Raw genomic sequence first — 25,984 nt, forward strand, 5'->3', positions numbered from 1 at the left:
GGCCGGTTTGGTCCGGTCTGGGCCGGTTTGGTTCGGCCTGGTTTGGTTCAGGCCAGGTTTGGTTGGGTCTGGGCCGGTCGGGTCCGGGTCTGGGCCGGCCTCCATCGAGCTCCCCCAGGGGGTCGCGTGAGGCTTGCAGACATGTGCGGCCCACGACGGTTGAACGGTCATTTTGGGTCATTTTGGGTCCGTTCTAATGGCCACGGCTTCTAACGCGGGAGAGGACGACGCGGGCGAGGACCACGGCCGGGCCCCCGCCCCGCCCCCTCCTCCCTCCACGTTAGCGCGGCGGGGGCTCGGACGGACGGGCGTGCGGCCCAATGGGCGGCGGGCGCGCGGCCGGCTCGCGCGCCGATTGGTCGGGAGGCAGCCAATGGGGGGGCGAGGCCGGGCGGGGGTTTCCTGAGGAGAAGGAGCTGGAGGAGGAGGAGAAGAAGAAGAAGGAGGCGGCGGCGGCGGCCGGCGGAGGAGCAGGAGGAGGAGGAGCAGGAGGAGGAGGAGCCGCTCCGAGCGGCCGCACCGGGGGTGGCGACGCACGCACGGAAGGACGGACGGACGGACGGACGGACGGACGACCCTGCCTCAGGTGAGCGGGCGGCGCGCGAGCCCAAGGGCGCGAGGCCGGGGCGGGGGGCTGGGGGGGGGGGGAGGGGCTGGGCCGGTCCTGACGCCTTCTCTCTCGGGGTGTGTTGTGTGTCTGCGTGATGTGTGTGGTGTGTGTCGTCTGTGTGTGGGTGATGTGTGCTGTGTGTCGTCTGGGTGATGTGTGTGTCGTGTGTGTCGTGTGTCGTCCGTGTGGTGTGTCGTCCGTGTCGTGTGTGTGTGTGTGGTGTGTGTCGTGTGTCGTCTGGGTGATGTGTGTGTGTGGTGCGTGTCGTGTGTCTGTCTTGTGTGTGGGGGGGGTGTGTGTGATGTGTGTTGTATGTCTGTGTCGTGTGTGGTGTGTGTTGTATGTCTGTGTCGTGTGTGAGGTGTGTGTGATGTGTGTGTTGTGTGTCTCTGAGTCTGTCTTGTGTGTGATGTGTGTCGTGTGTGATGTGTGTGTGATATTTGTGTTGTGTGTCTGTGTGTCGTATGTGTGTGTGGCGTGTGATGTGTGTCGTGTGTGTGGCGTGTGCGTGGTGTGTGTGATGTCTGTGGCGTGTGTGTTTTGTGTCTGTGGCGTGTGTGTTGTGTGTCTGTGGCGTGTGTGTTGTGTGTCTGTGTCGTGTGTGTTGTGTGTCTGTGTGAGATGCGTGTGTGATGTGTGTTGTGTGTCATGCGTGTGTTGTGTGTGTGTGTTGCTATTGTTCTTGTCTGTCCGGCTCCCCCGATTAGCCTGTAAGCCCGTCAGTGGACAGGGACTGTCTCTATCTGCTACCCATTTGTCCATTGCAAGCGCTTAATACAGTGCTCTGCACATAGTAAGCGCTCAATAAATACTATTGAATGAATGAATGTGTGCGTTTTGTGTGTGTGTGTGTGTGTTGTGTGTGTGAGGGGACACCGACCCGGGCCCCGAGGGCCGCCTCCCCCCCCCGTCCATTCATTCATATTTATTATTAATAATAATAATAATAATAATAATGATGGTCTTTGTTCATTCAGTAGTATCGATTGAGCACTTACTATGCGCAGAGCACTGTACTAAGCGCTTGGAACGGACAAATCGGTAACAGAGACATCCTTGCCGCTTCCTCTGTGCAGAGCGCTGTTCTAAGTGCTTGGGGGAGATAGGGTATTTGTTAAGCGCTTACTACGTGCAGAGCACTGTTCTAAGCGCTGGGGGGAGATACGGTATTTGTTAATAATGTTGGTATTTAAGCGCTTACTCTGGGCAGAGCACTGTTCCAAGCGCTGGGATAGGTACAGGGGAATCAGGTTGTCCCACGTGGGGCTCACAGTCTTCATCCCATTTTCAGATGAGGGAACTGAGGCACAGAGAAGTTTAGTGAGCGCTTACTCTGTGCCGAGCACTGTTCTAAGCGCTGGGGGAGATACCGGGACAACCTGATGACCCTGTATCTTCCCCAGCGCTTGAAACAGTGCTTGGCACAGAGTAAGTGCTTAACAAATATCAACATTATTATTATTATTATTATTACAGGGTCATCAGGTTGCCCCGCATGAGGCTCACAGTCTTCATCCCCATTTTACAGATGAGAGAACTGAGGCCCAGAGAATAATAATAATAATGTTGGTATCTGGTAAGCACTTACTGTGTGCAGAGCGCTTTTCTAAGTGTTGGGGGAGATACGGGGTCATCAGGCAGTCCCACGTGAGGCTCACAGTCTTCATCACCATCTTACAGATGAGGAGACTGAGGCCAAGAGAAAATAATAATAATGTCGGTATTTGTTAAGCACTTCCTCTGTGCAGAGCACTGTTCTAAGCGCTGGGGGAGATACAGGGTCTTCAGGTTGTCCCACGTGAGGCTCACAGTCTTCATCCGCATCTTACAGATAAGGGAACTGAGGCCCAGAGAATAATAATGTTGGTATTTGTTAAGCGCTTCCTCTGTGCAGAGCACTGTGCTAAGCGCTGGGAGGATACAGGGTCATCGGGTGGTCCCACGGGAGGCTCACGGTCTTCATCCCTCTTCTTTATTGCTTCTTTACTGAGCGCTTACTAGGTGCGGAGCACTGGACGAAGCGCTTGGAATGGACAGTGGGGCGACAGATAGAGATACCCTCCCTGTCCCGTGACGGGTTGGCAGTGGGCCCTGGCCCTGGCCCTGGCCGACCCCCGGGGCCCCAGGTGTCAGTGGGTGCCGCCGCAGACGGACTCCCGATGGAGGTGGGGAGGGATGGACGGCGCCTCCCTCTGCCCCCCTCCCCCGCTCCTGCCCCTCCCCCGCTCCTGCCCCTCCCCCGCTCCTGCCCCCCCGGCTCCTGCCCCCCGCTCCCCCTGCTCCCCCTGCCCCCCCGCTCCTCCTGCCCTTCTTGCTCCTGCCCCTGCCCCCCCGCACCTGCTCCTCCTCCTTCCCTTTTTCCTCTCTTTTCTCCATTCTCCCCCTTCTTTCCCCTCTTTTCTGCATTCTCTTCCTTCTTTCCCCTTTTTCCTTCCTTCTTCCCCTTCTTCTCCCCCTTCTCCCCCTTGTTTTCCCCATCTTCCCCATCCTTTTCCCTCTTCTCCCTCTCCTTCCCCCCCCCTTCCTTCCCCCTTCCTTTCCTTTTCCCTCTTTTCCCCCTTCTTTTCTCTCTTCTATTCCTTCTTCCCCCCCTTCTTCTTCCTCTCCTTTTCCCTCTTTCCCCCCTTCTCCTCCTCTCCCTTCTTCTCTCCCTCTTTTTCCCCTTCTTTCCCCCCTTCCCCCTACCGGGGCGTGCCCAGCACTCACAAACCTGGGCCCCTCCCCCCGCCCACCCGGCCCCCGGGGACCCCCTGCAGGGGGTGTGAGGGGGAGGGGATGGCCAAAAATGCATGCACCCTCCCATCTCCCCCACAATGCACTCTCTCCTCCGTCCCCTTCTATCCCCCACCCCAGAGTTAATAATAGTAATTATGGTATTTAAGCGCTTCCTATGTGCCAAGCACTGTTCTAAGCGCTGGGGTAGACCCGGGTAACCAGGTGTGTGCCTTGTGGGGCTCACAGTCTTAATCCCCATTTTACCGATGGCATAAATGAGACATGGAGAAGTGAAGTGGCTCACCCAAGGTCACATGGCAGACGAGTGCTGGAGCCAGGATTTAAAACCCATGTCTGACTCCCTGGCCCGTGTTCCCCAAGTTCCCCTCCATCCCTTCCCCTCCATTCCCCCCCCCCCGCCCCACCCCAAAGTTCCCTTCCATCCCCTCCTCTCAGTAATAATAATAATAATTATGTTCTTTGTTAAGCACTTACTATGTGCCAAACACTGTTCCGAGCGCTGGGGTAGATAAAGGGTAATCAGGTTGTCCCACGTGGGGCTCACGCTTTTAATCCACATTTTACAGATGAGGTACTTGAGGCACAGAGCAGTGAAGTGACTCGCCCAAAGTCACACAGCAGACATTTCCCCCTAACCCAAATCTCCTCTCCCCCCCTCCCCAACACCAAAAACTCTCCTTCCCCAGTGCAGCTGAACAGTGGGGTATGTTAAAGTCTTCCTCTGCATTAAGCCCTGGGGTAGATGCTGCGGAACCAGGGAGGCCAAGGGGGAGGGAGAACAGGGACGGCACCCCCATTTTACAGACGAGGAAGTCAGAGCACAGGGAAGTCAAGTGAGTTACCCAGGGTCACACAGCGGGTAGGCGGCCCAGCCCGGATTAGGCCCCCGTGTCTCTTGGCTCCCGGAGCGTGTGCAATTTATTTTCTTTTTTTTTTTTTTTAAGATTGATTTTTCATCGTTCTCAAGTCCGCGAAGAGGCCACCCGGCTGGGGTGTTTCTTGGGGAGAGGGACGATAAACGTTCAGTTGGCATGTAAGTTATTCAAGGCAATATTTTTCTTGAAGATCTGAATTGCAGGCGAGGGAGTTGTAAACTCGTGGTGGGCAGGGAATGTGTACCTTTGCTGCATTATACTCTCCCAATTGGTATAGTGCTCTGCACAGAGTAAGCGCTCCGTAAATGTAACTGATTGCGTAGAATCCGATTGCGTACAGTCCGATTAGACCGTAAGCCCGTCAAACGGCAGGGACCGTCTCTATCTGTTGCCGACTTGTTCATCCCAAGCGCTTAGTACAGTGCTCTGCACATAGTAAGCGCTCAATAAATACTATTGAATGAATGAATGAAACGCGATCAGGAACGATCACTTAATTTGGTCGGCGTTTTACATTTTTCATATAGCTTTTAATAGTATTCCCTACTTTCGCACTCAGCTTGAGAGAAGCCCTAGAAATTTGGAAAGAATCAAAGAATTGTAATAAGAAAGTGAAATTTACCTTCCTTTCCATCTGGAAACCAAGATCCAACTTGTGAAAAATTTTTATTCGGTCGATTGCTTCGAATGATGGATTCTGATAGTTTTTCGGGGATTAATAATAATGTTGGTATTTGTTAAGCGCTTACTATGTGCAGAGCACTGTTCTAAGCGCTGGGGTAGACACAAGGGAATCAGGTTGTCCCATGTGGGGCTCACAGTCTTAATCCCCATTTTACAGATGAGGTAACTGAGGCACCGAGAAGTGAAGTGACTCGCCCAAAGTCACAGCTGACAAGTGGCAGAGCCGGAATTCGAACCCATGACCGCTGACTCCAAAGCCCGTGCTCTTTCCACTGAGCCACGCTGCTTCTCGGCTGGGGATTGCCACAGCTCTTTCCACTCTGCCGCAAAAAATGGCAGAACAATCCAACACGTCGAATTAAAAAAACTGATAGCCTGAGGGATATCACTGTTGATAAGGTTACCCGAGTAGCCGTTAGATATATTATTTCAGGAACTCATCGATACATCTCTAACTGAAAAGGTACCGTCTTCGATGAATTGGCGAGCCTGTTGCCCGTCATTATATTGTACTCTCCCAAGCCCTTGGTAGAGTGTTCTGCGCACAGTAAGTGCTCAATAAATGCCATTGATTGATGGATTGAATGGTTACGGAAATGGCTACGGGTATTCCAGTTCAGGGACTTGCAGGTCGGCCCGGTTGTCTCTTCTGCAGGGAAGTTCTCAGGGGAGAGTAGGGTAGCCGTAAACTAAAGCCCGAGCCGCTGTAGAAGTTACAGATGATAACTCTGAAGTTCACTCGGTTTTACTGTAGTGCAGATTTTGCCCAATGTGTTTTTGATAGAACCCTTTCGGGGGATTAGGCAGTGTTTTTCCTTCAGCACGTATCTTCTCTGGATATAACGTGATGGGATGTTGGAAGAAACAGTGAACAGTCGGTGCGACACCTAATAATGACGACTGTGGTATTCGTCAGCACTTGTGAGGCTTTCCTTGACTTGAGGTTTGTCAAGAATGCAGCCTCCCGTTTTAGGAGAACGGATTGCATTCAGCCTCTGTTGAAATAGTGAAAACAATTTTTTTTAATGGTATTTAAGTGCTTACTCTGTGCTTGGCACTGTTCTAAGCCCCGAGGCAGATACGAAGTAAATCAGATGGGACACCGTCCGTGTCCTGCCCGGAGCTCACAGAATTTAATCCCTATTTTACAGATGAGGTAACTGAGATAGAGGGAGATTAAGTGACTCATCCAAGGTCACAGAGAAGACAAGTGGTGGAGCCGGGATTAGAACCCAGGTCCTTCTGATTCCCAGGCCCCTGCCACACTGCTTCTCCAGACAGGTCCTTCTCGCAGAAAGATAAAGGAGCCATGGTCCTGTGTGGGTCTTCACAGTGGAGTTAAGGAGAATCTCAACTGGGGCCTATTGTCGTCTGGGGGAGACCAAAGCATGGCTGAGGCCTGGTAGAAAAGCAGCCTAAATTCTGCATCCAGATGAAACTATGAAGGAAAAAAGGCAGGACCCTAGGTTTTTTTAGGCCACAGAGGAAGTGTTCCAGAAGGGTCTCAGATTGCTAATCTTGTGGCAAAGGCCTAGTCCTCTTAATGAACGCTAGAGAAGCAGCGTGGCTCAGTGGAAAGAGCCCGGGCTTGGGAGTCAGAGGTCATGCGTTCGAATCCCGGCTCTGCCCCTTGTCAGCTGTGTGACTGGGCAAGTCACTTAACTTCTCTGTGCCTCAGTTACCTCATCTGTAAAATGGGGATGAAGACTGTGAGCCTCACGTGGGACAACCTGATTACCCCGTATCTACCCAAGCACTTAGAACAGTGCTCGGCACATAGTAAGCGGTTAACAAATACCAACATTATTATTATTATTAGTCATTCCTGACCTACTCTCGTACTGTCCATTGGACTGGAACGTTAGAAAGCAGCATGGCCCAGTGGATAGAGCACGGGCCTGGGGGTCAAGAGGACCTGGGTTCCCATCCCGGCTCCGCTACCCGTCCGCTTTGTGACCTTGGGAGAGTCACTTCACTTTTCCGAGCCTCAGTCCCCTCCTCTGTAAAATGGGGATGAAGTCTGTGCGGCCCTTGTGGGACGGGGTCTGGGTCCAACCTGTTCTGCTCGTATCCACCCCAGCGCTTAGCACGGCGCCTGGCCCACAGTAAGCGCTTGACGAGTACCACAGGAATTATCATCGTAGTTTCTTTCGGCCAAGTGCTTAACGCGGCTAGTGTCTGGAGTGTCTGGCAGGAAGGCTTAATGAGAAAATCACACCCACACTTGAATTTCTTGAGTAGCCGCACGTATCTCTCATCTATGGGCAAATTTCCCTTTTTGAAGTAGCGACACAGCCACGGAAAGCGTGTTCTGGCGATTTACGATAGTGCCTATAGCAGAGCATCAGAATCTGGTCAGGTCCTTCTCATCTGGGCAGGGATTGTCTCTGTGTGTTGCCGCATTGTACATTCCGAGCGCTTAGTACAGTGCTCTGCACATAGTAAATGCTCAATAAATACTATTGAATGAATGAATGAATCTGGATATTCAGTAGTTAGAGGCTAGGGCTTTCCTGGCCGTAACTGCTCGTAAGTGCTTAGAACGGTGCTTAAGTGATCAATAAATACGACTGAATGAAGGAGTGAATGCTAGTAGCTGTTATTGGTTGAGAAGTGATCTGGCTTAATGGAAAGACCACAGACTTGGGAGTCAGAGGACGTGCTTTCTAATCCCGACTCTGCCACTTGTCTGCTGTGTGACCTTGGGCAAGCGGCCCAACTTCTCTGTGCCTCAGTTACCTCATCTGTAAAATGGAGGTGAAGACCTTGTGTCTATTTAGTTGCCATTGTTTTTACGAGACGTTCTTCCCCTTGACTCTCTTTATTGCCATTGTTCTTGTCCGTCCGTCTCCCCCGATGAGACCGTAAGCCCGTCAGACGGCAGGGACTGTCTCTATCTGTTGCCGACTTGTTCGTTCCGAGCGCTTAGTACAGTGCTCTGCACATAGTAAGCGCTCAATAAATACTATCGAATGAATGAATGAATGTGTCTACCCCAACACTTAGAACAGTGCTGAACCCATAGTAAGCACTTAACAAATACCGTAATTATTATTAGTAGGAGAAGGACAGTCTCGCATTTGCCATTCGCACCCTCCTCCTGACCTCATTTAGCATCCCCTCCTACCTGCTCTTCTTGGGCCACGGTGGCGAAAAATAAGCAGCCGGTGGGAAATGTTAACAGATGTGGTGGCTCGTGGTGCCTCCTTTCTTTAGTTCAGGAGTAGTTATCGAGCGCCTTTTGCGGGCAAAGGTCTACGTCAGACCTTTGGGAGAGCTTGTAATTGTCTACGTTGTATAGGTGAGTGAGTTTCACAGTCGGGGGGAAATGTTGGTTCAAAAGGGCCAGTGCGAAACCTACAGTCCAGACCGAGTGGCCGCCCCCCGGTTCCTCGTCAGAGTAACGTCCCTTCGGTTAAGTGGAAATGGTTAGTACTTTTAAAAATGTGATCGGTGAAGTGCTGACTCTATGCCGAGTGCCGGAGGATCAGATTATTATACAAGATCACCGGGTCGGGCACCATTTCTGCCCCACGTGGGGCTCACGGTGGTAATAACTTTGAGAAACCTTTTTTTTCCTCCCTCATCTAAGAACCACAAAGGCTGCCCTTTCGTGCTCTCGCGTTGTTCGCAGCACCTGGTGCTATCGCTGATTTCCCTCCGCTTGTCCGTGTTCCTTTTGAAGCTCCTGCTGGAAAAGAGCCCCTCCTCTCTCGACAGCAGACCTCCCAGCGGGTCGACTCGGTTTTCCACTGAGAGGTAGCCTGGTCTGACGCTTTGTTTTCCTGCATTCAGAGGAAACCTGGGAGAGTGCAGTGAAAGAAAAGGACCTGGTCTTCCAGGAGCTTACAGTCTTCTCTCTCTGCATACCCTCTGCCAAGCCACCCCCTTGACCCCCCCGGTTCTAGGCCAAAGGCAGTGGCGAGTCCTAGGAGAGGGTCGTAGATTTGTAGCTTCCTCGCGCACGCTGCACATTCCTCACCGCTCCGGCACATTCCTCCCCTGGACCCGGGTTCCGGGCGGAGCTGGGAGCTCTTCCTCCTACTGAGGGGGCTTCGCTAATAACCCCAAGCGTCACCAGACAGTTGGCCCGGCCCTGCCTGAAGCAGGATAAGTTAGGCCAATCATTTTCAGTTTCCAAATGGAGCCCTTCCTTTGCTATCGCGTGAGAAGCAGCATGGCGTAGTGGATAGAGCCCGGGCCTGGGAGTCAGAAGGTCATAGGTTCTAATTCCGGCTCTTCCCCTTGTCTGGTCTGTGACCTTGAGCAGGTCACTTCAGTTCTCTGTGCCTCAGTGACCTCATCTGTAAAAATGAGGATTAAAAAATGTGAGCCCCACGTGGGACAATCTGATTACCCTATACCTACCCCAGCGCTTAGAGCGGTGCTCGGCACATAGTAAGCGCTTAACAAATACCATAATTATTATCATTTTCTGGGCCTCCTTTACCTCGTCTGTTAAATGGGGACTGACACCGTGAGCCCCACGTGGGACAGGGACTGTGTCCAACCCGATTCAGTTGTATCCACCCCAGTGCTGAGTACAGTGCCTGGTACCTAGTAAGCGCTTAACAAACACCACAATTATTATTATTACTGTTTATTTGAGCTTCCATTTGATGGATTGGAGGGGCAGCATCCCGGAAGGGGCATGTCTTGGGAGACAGGAGACCTGGGTCTTCATCTCAGCTCCGCCACTGGGTGATCACACGGGCCTGTTCCCTCATCGGAACAATATCCCTCTAGACTAAGCTGTGTGGGGGCAGGGAATGGGGCTGCTGTATTGTACTCTCCTCCCAACTGCTCAGTTCAGTGCTTTGCCCATATTAAACACTCAATAAATACCATTGATGCATTGATTTTAATGAGGAAAAATAGCATTTTAAAAAGTTATTTCTTCTCGTCTAAGGACTGGGAAGAAACAGCAGCGTGGCTCAGTGGAAAGAGCCCGGGCTTGGGAGTCAGAGGTCACGGGTTCTAATCCCAGCTCCGTCCCTTGTCAGCTGTGTGACTTTGGGCAAGTCACTTCACTTCTCAGTGCCTGTTACCTCACCTGTAAAATGGGGGTTAAGACTCTGAGCCCCACGTGGGACAACCTGCTTACCTTGTATCCCCCCCCCCACCCCCAGTGCTTAGAACAGTGCTTGGCACTAGTAAGTGCTTAATAAATACCATTATTGTATGGATTTTTCTGAAATACATTGGGGCTATCCCAAAGATGCTTGAGGTTGGGGGGAAATTGACTGCTGTTGGGTTGCCCCTTCTGGACTTGGGTGGGAGGTGGCTTGGAGTTTAAAGAGGGTTTCAAGATGGAGTTTAAAGAGCAGAATTGTTTACCCGGGAGAGAGCCAGAACCTCTCCTACTTAAATGGTTCTCCTTCCTCCGTACAGACTGAGACCATGAGACTCTGATTCAGGGACTCGCCCGCTGTCTGGTTTTGCGCTGACCGAGCTTCCCTGCCTAAGTGGGGACGGTTGGGATTTCAAAAGCTCAGGGCCTAGAGCTGTGGGCCCAAATTAGGTGGACTTGGGATGCTCTTTTTTTTTTTTTTTAAAAAGGCGTATTTATGTGTCAAATATGTTACTTAGGTTGGATACAGTCCCCCTCCAGCATGGGACTCACATTCTAAGTAGGAGGGAGAACAGGAGAACTGTGGCACGGCAAAGTTAAGTAACTTGCCCAAGGGCTCACAGCAAGCCTTTGGCAGAAGTGGGATGAGAACCCCGGTCCTCTGACTCCCAGCCTCGTGCTCCCTCCATTAGGCCTTGCTGCTTCTCCGTTTGCTGTTCTGAAGTATCTGGACCAAAGGATGCTTACATCTGACTGAATCTTTACGTACGTTGACGGTATATTTTTACCCGACATTTAATTCTTGTCGCACAAAGTGGTTTTACGTGTCCAGGTTCTGTATAGTCAAATGTTACAAAACTAAACGAGCGAGAAGTTCCTCTGTAGGTTACTGCTGATTTTGTCAAAATTGATTTTTAATTGGTCGGTTGAGGGGTCTGGTGTTTGAATTTTGTGATTAGAAATGTCACCGTGTCGCCCGGCTAGTATTATTTTCCTTGTATAGTTTGAGGTGCTTTTTTTTCCCATCTGTAGTGCTTAAAATGTGTAATTTCTAACCCACCGCTAGCCACCTTGTGCATATAGCCTTTAAGTTTCGCCTCGAACGGTAAGCTAGAAAGACCCATTTGCCAGTCCTCCGTTTTTTACGTGTGTATTTTTAGAGGTCTGTGTATAGAGTCCACTGGTTCAGAATGTGTAAATAGGCCGAAGTGAACAGACGGCTTTCTTCAGATGTTTTCAGGTACCTTAAATCTGAGGCCAGTTAAAAAAAACAACCTTCTCTGCTTTTAAACCATGTGGACAGCTTGAGCTGAAATATTTAGTGGAGTGAAGTATGAGTGAGGGGAATACTGTCCTATTCAATTTTCTCTTTAAAAAAATCAATATTAAGTATTGGTGAATGTCTTCATCCTTGTTGTCTCTCTGCTTCCTCCCCACCAAAGAAGTGAACACTTGAGGTAATTTGACCATATGCTGACCTGCATCTCAGTCAAGTGTGGTGTGAATTTTCCTCTTTTGCCTTCTGTCAGTTTAATAGGGTGGGACAAAAATAGATCAGTCCTGGCGTCATATAACCACTTTTGAATATAAGGTGTCTCATTTTCCTGCAATCTAGCAGCTAACAGTTGTTTGATAGTTCAGCTTTTCATACCACAATCATCTTAAAATCTACAACACAGCTCTACAGCAGTCCTTTCAGTGATTGTCTTATTGGCAGGATCAGACCTAGGCTTGAGAACTTCAAGGGGTGTCACCTGAAGTCATTTGGTTGGTCCTGATTATTTAACTTAGCAGCCTTAGAAACAAGCAATTTCTCTTACTGGATTGCTGTAAAGGATTTAGGTTTGTAGGGTTTTTTGGAACAGTGCTGTAGTTCATCTGAGGGGATAATAATAATAATGATATTTGTTGAGAGTTTACTATGTGCCAGGCACTTTACTAAGCACTGGGGGGGATACGCGCAAATCGGGTTGGACACAGCGTCTGTCATTCATTCAGTCGTATTTATGGAGCTCTTACCGTGTGCAGAGTACTCCACTAAGCACTTGGAAAGTACAGTTCAGAAGCCAATAATCCCTGCCCACAACGGGTTTACAGTCTAGAAGGGGGGAGACAGGCATCAAAATAAGTAAACAGGCATCAGTTGCATCAATATAAATAAATAGAATTATAGATCTATACACATCATTAATATAAATAGAATTATAAATATGTACACATATATATATACACTATATATATACATTGTATATTGTATATTGTATATATATATATACAAGAGCAGAGGGAGCGAGTCGGGGTGATAGGGGAGGGGGAGCAGAGGAAAAGGGGGGCTTAGTCTGGAAAGGCCTCCTGGAGGAGGTGAGCCTTCAGTAGGGCTTTGAGGGGGGGAATTGGGATTGTTTGGCGGATTCGAGGAGGGAGGGCGTTCCAGACCAGAGGTAGGACATGGACTAGGGTAGGTGGGGTGACGGGACTCACAGTTTCAATCCCTATTTTACAAATGAGGGAACCTGAGTCACAGAGAAGTGAGATGATTTGCCCAAGGTCGGGCACAGACAAGTGGCAGAGCTGGGATTAGGACTGTAAACCCGTCAAACGGCAGGGACTGTCTCTATCTGTTGCCGACTTGTTCATCCCAAGCGCTTAGTACAGTGCTCTGCACATAGTAAGCGCTCAATAAATACTATTGAATGAATGAACCCATGCCCTCCTGACTCCCAGGCCCGTGTTCTGTCCATTATGCTGCTTCTCATAGTCCAAAGCCATGCTTTTCAGCAATTTGACAGTACAGATCTGTACTACTTGATAGTATACATCTGACCGTTTTAAGCAAACCCACAAATCGAAATCACTTTAACCCAATCCAGTAAGAGAATTTGTTTCTAAGGTTGCTAAATTAAATAATCAGGACCGAGCAAATGACTTCAGGAGCCACCCGATGAAGTTCTCAAGCCTAGGTCAGGTCCTGCCAGGAAGACAATTACTGAAAGGATTGCTGTAGAGCTGTGTTGTAGATTTTAAGATGATTGTGGTAGGAAAAGCCGAACTATCAAACTATCTGACTCAGCTTCGCAGTCCTTCAAGTCCTATTCCCAAGACATTTCAGCAGCTTGTCTGTTGTAGCATCTGTGACCCAATTTTTCCGTTACTCCTTTGATTTTTTTTTTCCCTCCTCCCCATACGTTCCCGCTCCAGGCCAATGCTTCTCAAATTCCCCTCAAGGTTCGCCGATATCCTCCAGTAATCCCATCGCTGCTGCATACACGGCCCACCTGCAGATATCCCCTTCAGTAGCAGATACTTGAAACTCGTTAGCTCCTTCTGGATTGTAATAGATTTTAAAGGCCCGCTGGAGAGAGGCAAGTAGAAGAAAATAACCCAGGAGAAAAAAATGGATTTAACCCATCCCTGTTGACTGTTCCACAGCTCTGATCTTTAAGATCTCTCCAGGAGGTTCTCAGGACCTGTCTCTAAGAATCTGACTCTGTTTCAGAAATCCTACCATCAGCTCTCCCCATCAATTTTGTATCAATCGGTTGTCTCTGTTGAGCACTTACTGTGTGCAGACCACTGTCCTAAGTGCTGGGGAAGGTACGGCACAACAGATTTGATAGTAAGAATAATAATAATGATGGCATTAGTTAAGCGCCTACTTTGTGCCAAGCACTGTAGACCCACCTCTCTTATTTGTCAGTATACAAGCGTTTCCCCCAAAGGATATGCGATCCTGTTTTGCAGGGACTAATCCCATTACAATCTGGGAAGAATGCTTTTCCCATAACATAAGGATGGACCCATTCTGTGGGGCTTTTGAAGCGACTTCTTAAAAAGCTGTGCTGTCTCAGAGATATTTAAAGAGTTGTCATGGGGCAGGAAGCTGAGTTGGATTTTTATCCTCCCCTCTCCAGCTCTTCCTCTTCTCTCTTCTCCCTTACCCTCCCCGCCAATGAGATTTCTTTTGGCAGTGACAGAAAAATAGCTTTAGCAAGTTGTTCCTTGCCAGGGTGAAGCAATGACTCTATGGTGTAATAACAGGAAGAAAGGGGAAAGAGAATTCACTGGGTACTACTTGGTAGTTTATTTTCTACCAAAAGCACTTTTGCCTAAGGTCAAGAAATGCTTTTCAGATATTGTAAGGGCTGGCCGGGAAGCACATTGCTCAGCAGGCCGTAGAAAAATTCCCGTTGAAGCTCATACGCATCTCAACCCGCTTCGCCGGTTGCGACATATAAGGAGAATGAGCAACACCAGGATAGCCGAGCAGTTGGTTGTAGGGAGAGCTCAAATCGGGAAACCAAAAGCAAGGAGGGCGGAGGAAATGTCTTAAGAAAACGGCAAAAGAGAGTTTCAGACGGTGCCGCCTTCCGCTGAGAGCTAGGAGTCAAGTCGATCAGGAGAGACCGGCGTGGTGTACTGCGACCGAGAAAGGAGCAGCTCTTTTTGAACAAAAGCTTCACAAGGAACGAGAGACAGGGAGGCAAAACCAAAAATAGTGCCAGACGCTATCGGCGCAAGGGACAGCCTTTTTCGGTACCTGTTGTGGCTGGAACTGTGGGTTCCATATTGGCTTTTTCAGTCACATACCCCCTCTTGGGTGAATTTCACTGCCTGTGGCACCTGCAAGTACAAAGTACAACTATATATACTCTCTCTTTCTTTCTCTGTATATATACTATTTGTCAAAAAGCTCTCATCGGATCTTTCACCTAATGGCTACTGAATTTAAAACAGAAATCCAAACCGTCCTTTGTCGTCGGCATCATCATCATCTTTGATATAGATGATTGACCCCTTAAAGTGGCAGCACTATTAGACGTTACCATTTTAATTCCATTTTCCAGGGGCTGAGTGCTTGACATCACGGCAACGTTGGTATTCGTAGGTGCCTTAAAGGAAGCCTTGCCTAATGTAAGATTCTAGTGTCTAAATCTCGGTTTTGAGGTATGCGTGCGGCCTAGTGGAAAGGGCGCAGACCTGGGAGTCGGGGGAGCTGTGTTCTAATCCCAACTCCTCTTGCCTGCAGTGTGAACCCGGGCAAGTCTTTAACTTCTTTTGTGCATTAGTTTCCTCATCTGTAAAGTGGGAATTCAAATCTGTTTTCCCTCCTACTTGGACCGCGAGCCCCATGAGGGACACGGACGGTGTCTGACCCGATCTCGTGTCTATCTCAGTCCTTAGTAAAATAGTGGCACACAGTAAGTGCTTAACAAATAGCACAAATATTCTTATTAATAACCTGAGCGGTGGTGACCACAGGAATCCCTGCCACTACTGCTCGTAGTGGTGTGGAGGGGGCTTTTGCATTTTTATATGGAGTGGGGGCGGGATGGGGGGTTGTAGCTTTATATTTGTTGTTTTTTTCCTTTCTGTCTTCACCGTTTTCTCTCTTTGACCCAGTCAATCGATCGATATTTATCGAGCAGTTACTGTGTGCAGAACACCGTACTAAATGCTTGAGGGAATACAATATAACAGAGGTGGTTGATGCGTTCCCTGCCTGCAGTGAGTTTCTAGGCTAGAGGGGGAGACAGAAAGTAATCCAGATTCCCTTCTCCCTTGCTCTTTTTCTGTTGCCTTTTCTTCCTGTCTCTGCTTCCCCTTACTCTCCCACACCTCTGGCTTTCCCCTCCCCCATCTTTTGATTGCCTTAGGCCATCTCCATTCCTCTGTCTCAACTGGCTTTTCAGCTCCATCTCTGTTAGCCCCACTCTCTGGTCCAGCCCTCTTATAATCTTGCCAATATCTGGACCTTAACAAAATGTTAAAAAAAAAATGCTCTGGGTTTAACCCTCATGGGGGAAAAAGAAACAGTCATCCTGGGTGGTAGAAACTGACATAAATCAGATAGAGCCCTGAATATTCAGACCATATTCATTGGTCATCAAGTAGTTATGGCCCCTTTAGAGAAAAGGGATTGTAGAAGCGCCTTTAAGACTCCCAATCAACAGGGTAGTGATCTTTGATCCCTTTTTGCTGCTTGAGAGCCCTTTCTACTTGGGTTTCTGTTTCTAGACCAGTACTTTCCTCTTGAAGGGCACCAAGAGGGTCACAAATGAGCCAATAATTTATTATCAGAGAAAATGCTAAAGGACCCAAGTGTGTTAAATCCCATATATCCTTTTGTCTAATTTAAGCATTGCAAACAGGGAAACATTTTTATAAAAAAAATTTTCAAAGTCCAAACAGTGAAAGGTGATAGTCACATGAGTGGCTCTGCCGCTTGTCTGGTCTGTGACCTTGGGCAAGTCCCTTAACTGCTCCGTCCCTCAGTGTCCTCATCTTGAAAATGGGGATTCATTTCCTGTTTTCCCTCCTACGTAGATTGTGAACCCCAGGGACTGTGCACAACCTGATTATCTCATACTTTCCCCAGAGCTTAGTACAGTGCTTGGCACATAGTAAGTGCTTAAAAAAACCACATGGTTATTACGGTTTGACGCCGTCACCCAAATGCAAATCTTTATTAAAGGTGATGAGTCTAAATTCTCAAAACTGTAATCCCATTCCTCATAATTTAACTCTGAAGTATATGGCAACCGTGTCAGTCCGCCCCTGCAAGTCATGGAGGACTGCCAGTCCCATTCAGCCAAATTTTGTGAGTTGGGTTGGAACTCCTTGATCCAGGGACCCTTGGATTTCTGAAATTCCTCTTCCTCAAAAATTCTTACGGGCTCAGACACATGGATGATTTAGCCAGAACTCCTGAGGGAGTGGAGGAGCTTCATACCAACAATTGTCTCCCAAAGGATCTCCCGAATCCCCCCCACCTAATTCTTGGGTTGATCGGTCCCTCAGGCTCACGCTCGTGATTTGAGCCCCAAGGTGGCCGTCAGGAGGTGGGAAGAGATACAGTGCTGTGCACGTAGTAAGGATTGAAGTTCAGGCTGCTTCAAGGAATTTATAGCAAGCATGACTCCCCCGTTTAATACTTCACTGAAAATTATCAGGGGGAAAAGCTTCCCAATAGAATGGAGGCACCTGACCGGTTAGGGTTCATCTGGGGTTGGCTGATAGGGAAATAAACTATAATTACACGTGTTAACTTTGCCGATTTGATCGGCAGGCAGTGATTCATTCAGTGGTATTTATTGAGCGCCTACTGTCTGCAGAGCATTGTACTAAGCGCTGGGGGAAGTACAGTACAACAGTAAACAGGACATTCCCCGTCAACCGGTGGTATTTACCGTCTTAAGCATTTGTGAGACACCAAGATGGCCGAGTTGGTAGATGGATCTTTGCCCTCAGGTAGCTTGCAGTAATAATTATGGTATTTGTTAGGTGCTTTCTGTGTGCCAGACGCTGTAGTAAGCGCTGGATAATAGTAGGGGGATAACGTCCAGTCGGATAAGGGGGCTTGTAGGTGACCAGCTGCTTTTATTCATAGGATACCCTGCTGATACTTCACTTCGAAAGCTCGACGTTTACTTTGCCCAAGATGGTGGGGGGCTTCTGGAGGAATTCTTTACGCGATGCGTCCTAACCTTCGGGGAGACGATGTGACCGCTCCCCGGTTTTCACCAGAAGTAGACTAAGATGATAATGTCCCGTTTTGATCTACTCAGCGGCAGGTCTTCTCAGGCTGAGCCCTCCCTTTCCCTCTGCTCCTCCTCCCCTCCCCATCGCCCCAACTCCCTCCCTCTGCTCTACCTCCTTTCCCTCCCTACAGCACTTGTCTATATTTGTGCCTATTTATTGCTCCATTTATTTAATTAACGATGCACGTTTATTTTGATGGTATCAATGCCTGTCTACTTGTTTTGTTTTGTTGTCCGTCGCCCCCTTCTAGACTGTGAGCCCCTTGTTGGGTAGGGATTGTCTCCATCTGTCGCCGAATTGTACTTTTCAAGCGCTTAGTACAGTGCTCTGCACACAGTAAGCGCTCACTAAATACGACTGAATGAAAGAATGAATAATAATCTCCTGTATTGCTCAGCGGTGGCTTTCCAAGTGGGGGAGGGAGCAGTGGTAAAGCAGCATGGCATGGTGGATAGAACCCGGGCCTGGAAGACAGAAAGTCATGAGTTCTAATCCCAGCTCCGCCGCTTGTCTGCTGTGAGTCCTTGGGCGAGTCACTGGCCTTTTCTGGGGCTCAGTGACCTCATCTGGAAAATGGGGATTGAGACTGTGAGCCCCTCGTGGGACAGGGACTGCGTCCCACCCCGTCGGCTTGTATTCACCCCAGCGCTTAGTACCGTTTGTAGCGCACGGTAAGCGCGTAACAAATGCCACGGTTATTATTTTCATGGAGAAAGCGGGCGAGAGATTCCACGTCTTAGGTACTTTCTCAGGGATGCAGTGTCACCGTGGGCAGAGTCACCCTCAGACCGAAGGGCGACTCTTCATATTACCAGTTGTTGAAACCCCGGCTAGAGCCGTTGAGGGGGTTGAGACTGGAAGTTTGTTGTGAGCAGGGAATGTGTCTGTTAAATTCTTGGGTCGTATTCTCCCAAGCGCTTAGTACAGTGCTCTGCACCCAGTAGGTGCTCAGTAAATACGAGTGGTTGAGTCCAGCTCTAGGCCAGGCTGCAGAAAAATAGCGAGCTAGGCTCAGGCCTGATGACGGGGGTGGGTTGTGCTCCTGTGGTGGTTTTCGTTCTCTGCGGGCCCTGAGCGGCTTGTTCTGGCCAGAATGGGCAAGGGATTGTTTTAGACAAAGAAAGAGGACCCTCCGTGTCTGCAGGCGTGCCGGATCACGGAAGGACATGGACTGGAAATCGGATGGCCTGGGTTCTAATCCCTGTTCCAACCACTCGCCTGCTCCGTGACCTTGGGCAAGTCACTTAACATCCCCACACCTCAGTTTCCTCATCCAAAAATGAGTTTAAACCCCTGTTCTCCCTCCTGTTTAGACGGGGAGCCCCATCTGGGATGGAGACTGTCTCTGACCTGATTATCTTGAATCTACCCCAGCGCTTAAGACCACGTTGGGCACATTATAGGCACTTAACGAATACCGCGGTTATTGTTACAGTGATATTCTAAAGCAAGGTTAGGCCTCGTTCACGTCCAGACTTCCGGGATTTAGCATGAGCTGGGCCTTAAGATATTTCACAATTGAAGGACTTTACCCCGTACCCTTTTTTAGGACCCGCCGAAAGCGTAACCCTTTCCCCATACACAGTAGATTTGCTGCAAGAATTGGCTACTCTGAAGAGGGTGGTTTAAGGTCTAATGAGCATTGGGAGGAAGTTGGAGGATTAAGTGAAATCTGCTGATTTGGTCTGCAGATCTGTAGTTAAGAAGTGGAGGTACCAGGGCAACTGCAGAGGAAACAAGCAGTATTTTAAGAGGAAATTAGAAGCAGTGTGGCTTAGTGGACGGAGCACGGGTCTGGGAGTCAGAAGGACCTGGGTTCTTATCCCTGCTCCGTCGCTTGTCCGCTGTGTGTCCTTGGGCCAGCCGCTTCACCCTTCTGTGCCGCAGTTACCTCATCTGTAAAATGGGGATGACGGCTGTGGGTCCTCTGTGGGACGGGGACGGCGTCCAACCCGATTAACTTGTATCTACCCCAGTGCTCAGTACAGTGCCCGGCACAGAGTAAGAGCTTGACAGGCACCACAAAAACAGATACCGTAAAAAGGAAAGCAAGCAAGGCAGGTCAGAGGACAGTTTGTGGATTTGATATTTTTTAATCAGTCACGAGACAGTTTTTGAGAAGGTCAGAGTGGCTATGAAGTCCAGAAATTGAGGTTTTGTCTGTCTCATCAAGATGAGGCAAGTTGAAAGGCGTAAGGAGGAAAAGGCTGTGCAAAAGAGAAAGAGGTCAGGTATGAGAAGTCGAGCAGGATATTTGGCTGCTGTTTGCTCCGGTGGTGGAGACCATAGATGCCCATGTGGATCTTAATAACTTCTCTTTGTAAGTTACACCAGAGAGGGAGATGTGGTGGGAATATTGGCGCTTAAAAACTACTTTTCCAAGGCGTGGCTTCGGGTGGAATGTTGGAGGACTAACTTGATACAGATTCTCAGTGCGATTTATCTCTCTGTTTTTTTTTTAAAATGTTTTCTTCAGTAGGAATTTTCTTTTCTGAGAGGTCTCAAATGCCTTGCAACGCGTTGGCAATTTGTTCTAGTTAGACACTTACACTCTTGTAAAGGGATGTGGTTATTTCAGGAAGTACTTACAATGCAGGTGCTTGTTGGATAAGATATGAAAAGCATTGTCATTTAAAGTAAAGACAAATAATCTGAATTTGGTGCAAGCCAGTGCGAGGGAGGATCAATTCAAGTGGAATGCAAATTTCTGTGGTCTTCACATACCAATCGGAGTATTGGGTTTTTGAAATTAGAACGTACTTCCTCGTTTAGATATTGCTTTGAGCAGTGGAACTCTCGGTTTTTCTGCAGTGCTTTGAAAATTTCACACTTGTAATCTGAGAGTAAAACAGGGACCTAGCAGAGAAAAACTCACATTTTCTCTTAATTATAGAAAGGACATTGTACCGCTAGATCTCACAATTCCCGTTGGCTCAGTGGCATTTTTCTTGAAGAGTGTTTGAAAAGTTCGGTATGAGTTTCTTGTAGGAAACAGTAGAATAAGCTGAACGCTTGCATTTTAAACGTCATTTGAAATATAGTTAGCTGAAACGGTGAGCAGTCTTTTTTTTTTAAATTTTAATTTCTCCAGGAGCTCTCGTGTTTCATGCTATTTTACTGCCCGTACCTGCTGTTCAATCCTGAAGTCATTTTTGTAGTCAGCTAGAGCAATGCAGCACCTGCTATAAAACACAGGATGCTTAAAATGTAAATGGGGTTGGAGAATGAGTTGTTGTTTTTTTTTTAACACTTGCTTAGCAGGTTTGCAGAAATCTAATCATATAGATGAAGCTGGGATTAGTTCAGCTCATAACCTGTAACAGATTGACTCGTCCCTTCCCCAGTACCACCCTCAAAAGTAATACATTCTAACCTTGCCCTCTTTTTTTAAAAATCTTTCTCTAATTCCCATTAAGATGAGCAGAGTAGGCGCGGTTCAGACATCTGCGATACAGTTTTTAAAAGCTACAGTTATTCAATTTAAACTTGGAGCTCTATCGATTCCACTAAGCCCCATTCATTCAGTCGTATTTATTGAGCACGTACTGTGTGAAGAGCACCGTACTAAGCGCTTGGGAGAGCTCAGTATAACGGACACAATAATGTTGGTATTTGTTAAGCGCTTACTGTGTGCAGAACACTGTTCTGAGCGCTGGGGTAGATACAGGGTAATCGGGTTGTCCCACGTGAGGCTCACAGGTAATCCCCATTTTACAGACAAGGTAACTGAGGCACGGAGAAGTGAAGTGACTTGCCCACAGTTACACAGCTGACAAGTGGCAGAGCCGGGATTCGAACCCATGACCTCTGACTCCCAAGCCCGGGCTATTTCCACTGAGCCACGCTGCTTCATTTGCAGCCCACAGTAAGCTCACAGTCAGTCTAGAGGGGTAGACAGACATCAATATAAATAAATCAATTATAGATCTGCAATCTGTAGACTCACCTTGAATTTGGACACCTGTAATAATAATAATGTGGGTATTTGTTAAGCGCTTACTATGTGCAGAGCACTGTACTGAGCACTGGGGTAGATGGGCAAGTCACTTAACTTCTCTGTGCCTCAGTTCCCTCATCTGTAAAATGGGGATGAAGACTGTGAGCCCCACGTGGGACAACGTGATTCCCCTATGTCCCCCCCAGCGCTTAGAACAGTGCTCGGCACATAGTAAGCGCTTAACAAATACCAACATTATTACAGGGTAATCAGGTTGTCCCACGTGAGGCTCACAGTCTTAATCCCCATTTTCCAGATGAGGTCACTGAGGCCCAGAGAAGTGAAGTGACTTGCCCACGGTCACCCAGTTGCCAAGTGGCAGGGCTGGGATTCGAACCCATGACCTCTGACTCCCAAGCCCGGGCTCTTTCCACTGAGCCGCGCGGTCCCTTCGTGGAAACGGCTGCCTCCAGGTCCAGCGCAGATATTTAGGGCTAAAAATCTCTCTGAGATTTCGGGAGCGGGAAAGATCCAGGCCCAGGGAAAACAGACGGCGTTTAGCCAGTGGAATGTCCCATGAGCGGGATGAGAAGCAGCGTGGCCTAGTGGCAAGAGCCCGGGCTTGGGAGTCAGAGGTCGTGGGTTCCAATCCCGCCTCGGCACTTGTCTGCCGTGTGACCTTGGACTTCTCTGCGCCTCACTTCCCTCATCTGTAAAATGGAGATTAAGACTGGGAGCCTCATGTGGGACAACCTGATTATCTTGTATCTACCCCAGCGCTTAGGACAGTGTGTAGCACTTAGCAAGTGCTTAATAAATGCCGTAGTTATTATAATTATTATATTTTAAACTGTGACAGTGGGTTCTTATTTTTAACTACTCAGTGCTTGAAATGACTCATTTTGGGGGCAATCAGTCAATGGTATTTATTGAGCGATAATGATATGCAGAGCACCACTCTAAGTGCTTGGGAGAGTGAAGCAGCGTGGCTCAGTGGAAAGAGCCCGGGCTTGGGAGTCAGAGGTCATGGGTTCGAATCCCGGCTCCGCCACTCGTCAGCTGTGTGACTTTGGGCCAGAGTGGAGAGCCACCAGAAGCCGGCTGGTCTAGTGGGAAGATGACGCGCCTAGGAGCCGGGGGACCTGGGTTCTAATCCCGATTCTGCTTGCTCAGCGTGACCGTGGAAATCTGGGTCCCGCAGTCAATACAGTCAAGAGGTAACAAGCAGCATTCTTCTTCTAAGTGCTTGGGAGGGTGAAGCAGCGTGGCTCAGTGGAAAGAGCCCGGGCTTTGGAGTCAGAGGTCATGGGTTCGAACCCCGGCTCGGCCACTCGTCGGCTGTGTGACTTTGGGCGAGTCACTTCACTTCTCGGTGCCTCAGGTACCTCATCTGTAAAATGAGGATTAAGACTGTGAGCCCCACGTGGGACGACCTGATTCCCCTGTGACGATCCCAGCGCTTAGAACAGTGCTCGGCACATAGTAAGCGCCTGATACCAACATTAACGTTATAACTGTCATTATAGCTTTAGAGCCGATGAAAAGGCGAACCGTGCCTCAGCCCTGGGCAGTTTCCAAGCCTCTCTGCTGGGTGAGGCCAGCGAGGCAGGATTGCTCCCATCCTAGTAAGTTGCACCATCCCTTTCACCGAGGCCCCACTCGCCGACTCTTTTTGATGGCATTTAATAATAATGCTGGTATCTAAGCCCTTACTATGTGCGGAGCACTGTTCTAAGCGCTGGGGTAGCTACAGGGTCACCAGGTTGTCCCACACGAGGCTCACAGTTAATCCCCATGTTCCAGATGAGGGAAGCCCCGAGAAGTGAAGGGACTTGCCCACAGTCACCCAGCTGCCAGGTGGCAGAGCCGGGATTCGAATTCAGGACCTCCGACTCCCAAGCCCGGACTCTTTCCACTGGGCCACGCTGCTGAAGCGCTTACTTGACGTCCGACGCTGTCCCGCACGCTGATGGCGATGCAGGCGAATTAGGTTGGGCCCGGTCCCCGGCCCGCAAGGGGCTCCCGAGCTAAGTAACACAGTCTAATTCTGTCGCTCCTGCGGAAGATGAAGCTCTCGCTCGCTCTCCTCCTACTTTCTCTTCTGACTCTCTCTGCCTCTTCTTCTTCCTCCTTCCTCCCCCAGCTCCTCGCCTCCCCCAGCCTCCGCCCGAGCCCTCTCGGCCGGGAGGGAAGGAGCAGCGTGGGCTTCCTTACTCAGCACATAACTGAAGGAAAGAAGCGAGACTCCCTTGGCATCGCTCGGGAGGGAACCCCGTGCCCACGCTGGATTTATGAGCCACTCTTCTCCCTCTCCCCCCACCCTAGCTCCCTCCGATTTGGAGGAGTTCTATCGATCGGTGACTTTTTTTTGAACCCGTACCGTGCGGGGAGCGCCGTGCTAAGCCCTTGCGAGAGGAATAATAGTAATAATAATGTTGGTATTTAAGCGTTTACTCTGTGCAGAGCACTGTTCTAAGCGCTGGGGTAGATCCAGAGTCGTCAGGTTGCCCCCCGTGAGGCTCCCAGCCTTCATCCCCATTTTCCAGCTGAGGGAACTGAGGCCCCCGAGAAGTGAAGTGACTCGCCCACAGTCACCCAGCTGCCGAGTGGCAGAGCCGGGATTCGAACCCACGACCTCTGACTCCCAAGCCCGGGCTCTTGCCGCTGAGCCACGCCGCTGTAGTACGACAGAGGTAGCAGACACATACCCTGCCCACAGCGAGCTTGGTGTCTAGAGGGGGAGGCAGACATTACTCTCAGTAAGTGATTTTTAATTTTATGATTTAAAGATATGGTTTGAAGAGTTCTGGTGGGAAAGCCCAGCAAAGGGCTAAGCCTTAGTCTTGTAACTTCTCCAGCTGCCAGACAGTTCCCTTAAGATCTCGTGTGTATGTAGTCACCTCTAAATAGTAATAATAATAATAATAATAATGGTATCTGTAAAGCGCTTACTATGCGCCAGGCACTGTTTGGAGCTCTGGGGGTAGATAGGGGCTGATGGGGTTGGACACGGTCCCAGGCTCACTTGAGGCTCACAGTCTTAATCCCCATTTTACAGATGAGGGAACCGAGGCCCCGAGCAGTGAAGTGACTTGCTCAGGGTCCCGCGGCAGACACGCGGCGGAGCCGGGATTAGAACCCACATCCTTCCGACTCCCAGGCCCGCGCTCTTTCCCCCAGGCCAAGCTACTCCTCAGTCCACCGGTCACCGTCCTCTTCCTCCCGACACGCCCCGCGGAGCCATTCATTCGTTCAGTCTTATCTATTTAAGCGCTCACTGTGTGCCGAGCACTGGACTAAGCGCTTGGGAAAGTACAGTGCGGCAATGAAGAGAGACGATCCCTGCCCACAACGCTCCTGAGACAGGCGGCCCAGCCGCGGGAGGGAGGCCCAGGAAACCGACCCCTTCCAAAATGAAAGTGAGCCGAAAACAGAAGTTCAGGCACGCCGTCTCCCTCCCGGCTCCACCCTATAATAGTAATAATGTTGGTACTTGTTAAGCGCTTCCTCTGTGCAGAGCCCTGTTCTAAGCGCTGGGGTAGATACAGGGTCATCAGGTTGTCCCACCTGAGGCTCACAGTCCTCATCCCCATTTTACAGACGAGGTCAAGAGAAGTTAAGTGACTTGGCTAAAGTCACACAGCTGCCAAGCGGCAGAGCCGGGATTCGAACCCATGGCTTCTGACTCCCTAGCCCGGGCTCTTTCCACTGAGCCACGCCGCTTCTACAGCAGTGGGGTCCTGCTTCTCGATTAGCCCCAGGCGTCCCCATCTCCTCTTGACCGAGGCCCCGAGGCCGGAGGGAGTCGGACCTCGCAGCCCCACAGCCGAAGGGAAAATGCTCCGATCGCGAGACCAAATAGAAGCCGGACCGTTTACGAAAGCCAGACTTCCGTCGTCCTCCTCGTCAGTGGGTATTTATCGAGCGCTTGCTGTGTGTTGAGTCCCGTACTGAGCGCTCAGCTGAGCCCTCTTTTCCCCCCCTTTCCCTCTGCTCCTCCCCCTCTCCCTTCCCCTCGGCACTGGGCTCGTCAGCTCATTTGTGTAGATTTTTATTACCCTATTTATTTTGTTAATGAGCTGTACATCCCCTTGATTCCCAGATTGTCCATCTATCTCTCCCGATTAGACTGTAAGCCCGTCAGTGGGCAGGGATTGTCTCTATCTGTTGCCAAATTGTACGTTCCTAAGCGCTTAGTCCAGTGCTCTGCACATAGTAAGCGCTCAATAAATACTATTAAGTCACTTCACTTCTCTGTGCCTCAGTTCCCTCATCTGTAAAATGGCGATTAAGACCGTGAGCCTCATGTGGGACAACCTGATGACCCTGTATCTCCCCCAGCGCTTGGAACGGTGCTCGGCACATAGGAAGCGCTTAACAAATACCAACATTGTTAATGAGAGTACAGTTCGACAGAGTCGTAGTCCCGTTCCCTGCCCACGGCGAGTTTACGGCGTAGAGGGGTAGACAGACGTTAGTATAATAATGTTCTTGTCTGTCCTTCTCCCCCGATTAGACCGTAAGCCCGTCAA

At 49.6% G+C, this 25,984-nt stretch overlaps 1 protein-coding gene across 1 annotated transcript in view; it reads left to right on the forward strand.

Moving 5' to 3' along the window:
• The first annotated feature begins 471 nt into the window (after positions 1 to 471).
• NCK1 (NCK adaptor protein 1) overlaps positions 472 to 25,984 on the forward strand; it is a 137,936-nt gene continuing 112,423 nt past the window's right edge. Inside the window, exons 1-2 of the mRNA XM_029067718.1 lie at positions 472 to 586; positions 4,291 to 4,379. The gene's annotated coding sequence lies outside the window, so the exon portion shown is untranslated. The remainder of the gene's footprint in view (positions 587 to 4,290; positions 4,380 to 25,984) is intronic.

Source organism: Ornithorhynchus anatinus, chromosome 1, assembly GCF_004115215.2.
Source record: "Ornithorhynchus anatinus isolate Pmale09 chromosome 1, mOrnAna1.pri.v4, whole genome shotgun sequence".
Classification (NCBI taxonomy): domain Eukaryota; kingdom Metazoa; phylum Chordata; class Mammalia; order Monotremata; family Ornithorhynchidae; genus Ornithorhynchus; species Ornithorhynchus anatinus.